Here is a 7,211-nt window from a genome sequence, read left to right on the forward strand (position 1 = left end):
TCAAGTTTTAAAATCACCAAAAAGACACGCCATGTATCGACAAACACTGCCTCACCTTTTCCAAAATTGAGTCATCGAAAAACATGATCTAAAGGAGAGCCAAGGAAAAGCACTGACATCGCTTCATGCCCCTTTCATTGATTCAACATCAGCATTCACCGTTTGAAAACCCAACAATTCGATTCGTCTAGACACCAACGTTGAATCAATGAAAGGGGCATGGGAGAGGCTCACAGCAACCACCTCTCCTATATAAGCTATTAGTGTGAGGCTCCTTTTGCATTTGAAATCTATGATAGCATGGACAAATCCCTAAAAAATCCAATTCAATGAAAAAAGTGACCAAATAGCCATCCATGACACTGTTTTTGGAGCTCAGCTAGATCGGGTCAGCCAGAACGGCTTGCCCAGATCGGGTCGGCCAGCATGGCTTGCCCAGAACATCTTGACCAGCATGGATCGACTAGCATGGCTCGCCTAGATTGGGTCAATGATAATGGCTTGCCTAGATTAGCTCGGCCAGCATGGCTCGGCCAGATCAGGTCGGCCAGCATGGCTCACCCAGATCGAGTCGGCCAGGCTGGCTCGCCCACCATTTTTTAAGCACACTACCTCCCCTATATAAGCTATTAGTGCAAGGCTTACTCTACATCAGAAATGTACATTCAGTGGAAAAGTACCTTAAAATGTAATTCAATGAAAATTTGACCAAATAGCCATCCACGACCCCATTTTTGATGAGGTTGTCAACGAAGACAAAGATTGGCATTAGTTAGGCGATTTGATTGCATTAGTCAAGGGGCTAAATTGATCAATTTTTGGAGACCGACTAGAATGGCTCGATGACCATTTTATATCAAAAGCTACCTGATTTGAGAATTATGACTCAAGTAGAATGGCTCGGGTACCCATTTTATATCGCAATTTACCCAAATTTCAAAATTATGGCTCGACTTGAATTTTGTATCATAGGCAACCCAATTCAAAAATTATGGCTCGGCTAGAATAGTTCAACTTCCATTTTATATCCAAGGCTACCTGATTTGAAAATTATGACTCAAATTTATTTCGAGCACACTGCCTCTCCTATATAAGATATTAGTGCAAGGCTTGCTCAACATTCGAGAATATGCATTCACATAGACAAGTGCCTTAAAAAAATCAATTCATTGAAAAATGTAACCAAATAGCCATCCATGACCTCATTTTTACTGAATTTGGCAACGGAGGCAAAAACTGACATCTGTTAGGTGGCATGATTTCATGAGCCATGGGAGTAAATTGACAGCGACAAAAGATGGTAAGTCAACTAGGTGAGACGACTTGACTCGCTGAGCTGACCTAGCAAGCAGACTTGGTGAGTGAACTTAAAGACTTGACTTGGTGGGTGCACTTGAACTTTTGACTCATGAGCCACCTTGGCGAGCTGACTTGGGGAATCAAGCTAGAAATCCAACATGGTGACTAAACTTTAAGACATGACCGAGTGGGGAAACTTGGTAAGGAAACATGGTAAGTCAATGTGGTGACTTAACTTTGTAAGCGTCCACTTAAAGAGTCAACTCATTGAGGTGACTTTTTGGGGTGACTTGGCAAGCCCACATGGTGAGATGCCTCGATGAGAAGAGCTAGCTAGCCTAGTGGTGAGATGACTTGGCCAGCGAACTTGGCTAGCCTAAACGAACTTAAAGAGTTGACTTGGCGAGACTACTTGGTGGGTCGACCTAGTGGGGTGACTTGATGAACGAACTTAAAGAGTTGACTTGGTGGGCTGACCTATTGGGGTGACTTGATGAAAAAACTTAGAGAGTCATTGGTGAGAGTACTTGGTGACTTGGTGGGCCAACCTGGCTGAGTGACTTGATGAACAAACTTAAAGAGTCCACTAGGTGGGCCGACTTGGTAGGGTGACTTGATGAACAAACTTAAAGAGTCAACTTGGTGAGAGTACTTGGTGGGCCAACCTGGTGGGGTGACTTGATAAGAAAACTTAAAGAGTCGACTTGGTGAGAGTACTTGGTGGGCTGACCTAGTCACGTGACTTGATGAACGAACTTAAAGAGTTGACTTGGTGGGATGACTTGGCTAGGCGACTTAATGAACAAACTTAAAGAGTCGACTTGGTGGGTCAAACTAGCGGGGTGACTTGGTGAGAGTACTTGGTGGACCTGGTAGGGTGAATTGATGAATGAACTTAGAGAGTCAACTTTGTGAGAGAACTTGGTGGGTCAAACTGGCGGGGTGACTTGATGAACAAACTTAAAGAGTTGACTTGATGAGAGAACTTGGTGGACCGAGCTGGCAGGGTGAATATATGAATGAACCTAAAGAGTTGACTTTGTGAGAGTACTTGGTGGGCCGACTTGGTGGGTTGACTTGATGACCGAACTTAAAGGGTTGACTTGGTGAGAGTACTTGGTGGGCTAACCTGGCGGAGTGACTTGATGAACAAACTTAAAGTGTCAACTTGGTGAGAGTAATTGGTGGGGTGACTTGATGAAAAAACCTAAAGAGTCAACTTGGTGAGAGTACTTGGTGGGCCGACCTAGCAGGGTGACTTGATGAAAAAACTTAAAGAGTCAACTTGGTGAGAGTACTTGGTGGGCTGGCCTGGCGGGGTGACTTGATGAACAAACTTAAAGAGTAAACTTGGTGGGCTGACTTGGTAGAGTGACTTCATGAACAAACTTAAAGAGTCCAGTTGGTGGGCCGACCTGGTGGCATGACTTGATGAACAAACTTAAAGAGTTGACTTGGTGAGAGTAATTTGTGGGTTGACATGGCCGGGTTACTTGATGAATGAAATTAAAGAGTTGACTTGGTGGGGTGACTTGATGAATGCACTTGAACGGTCGACTTGGTGGGGTGACTCTATGAACAGACCTAAAGAGTTGACTTGGTGAGATTACTTGATGGGTTGACTTGATGAACAGACTTAAAGAGTCGACTTGGTGAGAGTACTTGGTGGAGTGACTTGATAAACACACTTGAAGAATCGACTTGGTTAGAGTACTTGGTGGGGTGACTTGAAGAACAGACTCAAAGAGTCAACTTGCTGAGAGTACTTGGTGACCCGACTTGATGAGCAGACTTAAAGAGTCCACTTGGTGAGAGTACTTGGTGGGGTGAATTGATGAAAGAACTTAAAGAATTGACTTGGTGGGGTGAATTGATGAACGAACTTAAAGAATCGACTTGGTGGGAGTCCTTGGTTGGCCAAACTGGTGGGGTGACTTGATGAACTGACATAAAGAGTCGACCTGGTGAGAGTCCTTCTACTTCTTCTAGTGACTTGATGAATAGACTTAAAGAGTCGACTTGGTGGGGTAACTTAATGAAAGTACTTAAAGAGTTGACTTGATGAGAGTACTTGGTGGGGTGACTTGACAAAAGAACTTAAAGGGTCAACTTGGTGGGGTGACATGGTGAACTAACCTAAAGAGTTGAATTGGTGGGGTGACTTGATGAATAGACTCAAAGAGTTGTCTTGCTGAGAGTACTTGGTGGCTCGACTTGATGAGTAGACTTAAAGAGTCCACATGGTGAGAGTACTTGGCAGGGTGAACTAATGAATGGACTTAAAGAGTCGACCTAGTGGGAGTACTTGGTGGGCTGACCTGGTGGGGTCACTTGCTGAAGGGACATAAAGAGTCGACTTGGTGAGAGTACTTGTTCTAGTGACTTGATGAATGGACTTAACAAATTGACTTGGTGGGGTGACTTGATGAAAGGACTTAAAGAGTCGACTTGGTGAGAGTACTTGGTGGGGCAACTTGATGAACACACTTGAAGAATCAACTTGGTTAGAGTACTTGGTGGGGTGACTTGATGAATGGACTCAAAGAGTCGACTTGGTGAGAGTACTTGGTGGCTTGACTTTATGAGCAGACTTAAAGAGTCAACTTGGTGAGAGTACTTGGTGGGGTGAACTGATTAATGGACTTAAAGAGTCAACTTAGTGGGAGTACTTGGTGGGCCGACCTGGTGGGGTGACTTGATGAACGATCTTAAAGAGTTGACTTGGTTAGAGTACTTGTTCTAGTGACTTGATGAACAAACTTGAAGAGTTGACTTGGTGGGGTGACTTGATGAAAGGACTTAAAGAGTTGACTTGGTGAGAGTACTTGGTGGGGCGACTTGATGAATGGACTTAAAGGGTCAACTTGGTAGGGAGACTTGATGAACGGACCTAAAGAGTTGACTTGATGAGAGTACTTGGCAGGGTGAACTAATGAACAAACTTAAAGAGTCAACTTTGTGGGACTACTTGATAGGCCGACCTGGTGGGGTGACTTGATGAACGGACTTATAGAGTCGACTTGGTGAGAGTACTTGTTCTGGTGACTTGATGAATGGACTTAATGAGTCGGATTGGTGGGGTGACTTGGTGAAAGGACTTAAATAGTCAACTTGGTGGGGTGACTTGATGAACGAACTTAAAGGGTCGACTTTGTGAGGTGACTTAATGAACGTACCTAAAGAGTTGACCGTGTGAGAGTACTTGGTGGGGTGACTTGATGAATAGACTTAGAGAGTCGACTTGGTGAGAGTACTTGGTGGGCCAACCTAATTGGGTGACTTCATGAATAGAATTAAAGAGTTGACTTGATGAGAGTAATTGGTGGGGTGACTTGATGAACAAACTTCAAGGGTCGACTTGGTAGGGTGACTTGATGAACGGTCCTAAAGAGTTGACTAGGTGAGAGTACTTGGTGGGGTGACTTGATGAACAGACTTAAAGAGTCAAATTGGTGAGAGTACTTGGTGGGGTGACTTGATGAACGGACCTAAAGAGTTGACCTGGTAAGAGTACTTGGTGGGGTGACTTGATGAACAGAGTTAAAGAGTCGACTTGGTGAGATTACTTAGTCAGGTGACTTGATGAACGCACTTGAAGAATCAACTTGGTTAGAGTACTTGGTGGGGTGACTTGATGAATGAACTTAAAGAGTCAACTTGGTGGGCCAATCTTGAGGGGTGACTTGATGAAAAATCTTAGAGAGTCAACTTGGTGAGAGTACTTGGTGACTTGGTGGGCCGACCTTGCCGGGTGACTTGATGAACAAACTTAAAGAGTCCACTTGGTGGGCCAACCTGGTAGGATTGATGAATGAATCTAAACAGTCGACTTGGTGATAGTACTTGGTGGGTAGACATAGCCGAGTGATTTGATGAACGAACTTAAAGAGTCAACTTGGTGAGAGTACTTGGTGGGGTGACTTGATGAACGGACCTAAAGAGTCAACTTGGTGGGCCGACCTGGTAGGGTGACTTGATGAACGAACTTAAAGATTCAACTTGGTGGGCCAACCTGGCAGGGTGACTTGATGAACAAACTTAGAGAGTCAACTTTGTGAGAGTACTTGGTGGGTCAAACTAGTGGGGTGACTTGATGAACAAACCTAAAGAGTCAACTTTGTGAGCGTACTTGGTGGGCCGACCTAGCGGGGTGACTTGATGATCGAACTTAAAGGGTCGACTTGGTGAGAGTACTTGGTGGGCCGACCTGGCAGAGTGACTTGATGAACAAACTTAAAGAGTCAACTTGGTGAGAGTACTTGGTGGGGTGACTTGATGAAAAAAACTAAAGAGTCGGCTTGGTGAGAGTACTTGGTGGGCCAACCTGTGGGGTGACTTGATGAACAAACTTAAAGAGTCAACTTGGTGAGAGTACTTGGTGGGCTGACCTGGCGGGGTGACTTGATGAACAAACTTAAAGAGTTGACTTGGTGGGCTAACTTGGCAGAGTGACTTCATGAATGAATCTAAAGAGTCCACTTGGTGGGCCGACTTGGTAAGGTGACTTGATGAACGAACTTAAAGAGTCGACTTGGTGAGAGTAATTTGTGGGCTGACTTGGTGGGGTGACTTGATGAATGAACTTAAAGGGTCGACTTCATGGGGTGACTCTATGAATGGACCTGAAGAGTTGACTTGGTGAGAGTACTTAGTGGGGTGACTTAATGAACACTCTTAAAGAGTCAACTTGATGAGAGTACTTGGTGGGGTGACTTGATGAACGCACTTGAAGAATCGACTTGGTTAGAGTACTTGGTGGGGTGACTTGATGAACGGACTGAAAGAGTTGTCTTGTTGAGAGTACTTGGTAGCTCGACTTGATGAGAAAACTTAAAGAGTCCACTTGGTGAGAGTACTTGGCAGGGTGAACTGATGAACGGACTTAAAGAATCAACTTGGTGGGAGTACTTGGTTGGCCGAATTGGTGGGGTGACTTGATGAACAGACATAAAGAATCAACTTGGTGAGAGTCCTTTTACTTGTTTTGGTGACTTGATGAATAGACTTAAAGAGTCAACTTGGTGGGGTGACTTCATGAAAGGACTGAAAGAGTTGACTTGGTGAGAGTACTTGGTGGGGTGACTTGATGAAAGAACTTAAAGGGTCGACTTGGCAGGGTGACTTGGTGAACAGACCTAAAGAGTTGACTTAGTGAGAGCACTTGGTGGGGTGACTTGATGAATGGACTCAAAGAGTCAACTTGGTAAGAGTACTTGGTGGCTCAACTTGATGAGCAGACTTAAGGAGTCCACTTGGTGAGAGTACTTGGCAGGGTGAACTTATGAACGGACTTAAAGAGTTGACTTGGTGGGAGTACTTGGTGGGCCAACCTTGTGGGGTGACTTGATGAAGGGAGATAAAGAATCGACTTGGTGAGAGTACTTGTTTTGGTGACTTGATGAATGGACTTAAACAGTCAACTTGGTGGGGTAACTTGGTGAAAGGACTTAAAGATTCGACTTGGTGAGAGTACTTGGTGGGGCAACTTGATGAATGCACTTGAAGAATCGACTTGGTTAGAGTACTTGGTGGCATGACTTGATGAACAAACTCAAAGAGTTGACTTGGTGAGAGTACTTGGTGGCTCGACTTGATGAGAAGACTTAAAGAGTCAACTTGGTCAGAGTACTTGGTGGGGTTAACTGATGAACAGACTTAAAGAGTTAACTTGGTGGGAGTACTTGGTGGGCCAACCTGGTGGGGTGACTTGATGAATAGAATTAAAGAGTCAACTTGATTAGAGTACTTGTTCTGGTGACTTCATGAATGGACTTGAAGAGTCGACTTGGTGGGGTGACTTGATGAAAGGACTTAAAGAGTCGACTTGGTGAGAGTACTTGGTGGGGCGACTTGGTGAACAGAATTAAAGGGTCAACTTGGCGGGGTGACTTGATGAATGAACCTAAAGAGTT

The sequence above is a fragment of the Cupressus sempervirens genome, chromosome 2 (genome assembly GCF_028749045.1).
Source record: "Cupressus sempervirens isolate cs-2001-9-10 chromosome 2, ASM2874904v1, whole genome shotgun sequence".
In the NCBI taxonomy this organism is placed as follows: domain Eukaryota; kingdom Viridiplantae; phylum Streptophyta; class Pinopsida; order Cupressales; family Cupressaceae; genus Cupressus; species Cupressus sempervirens.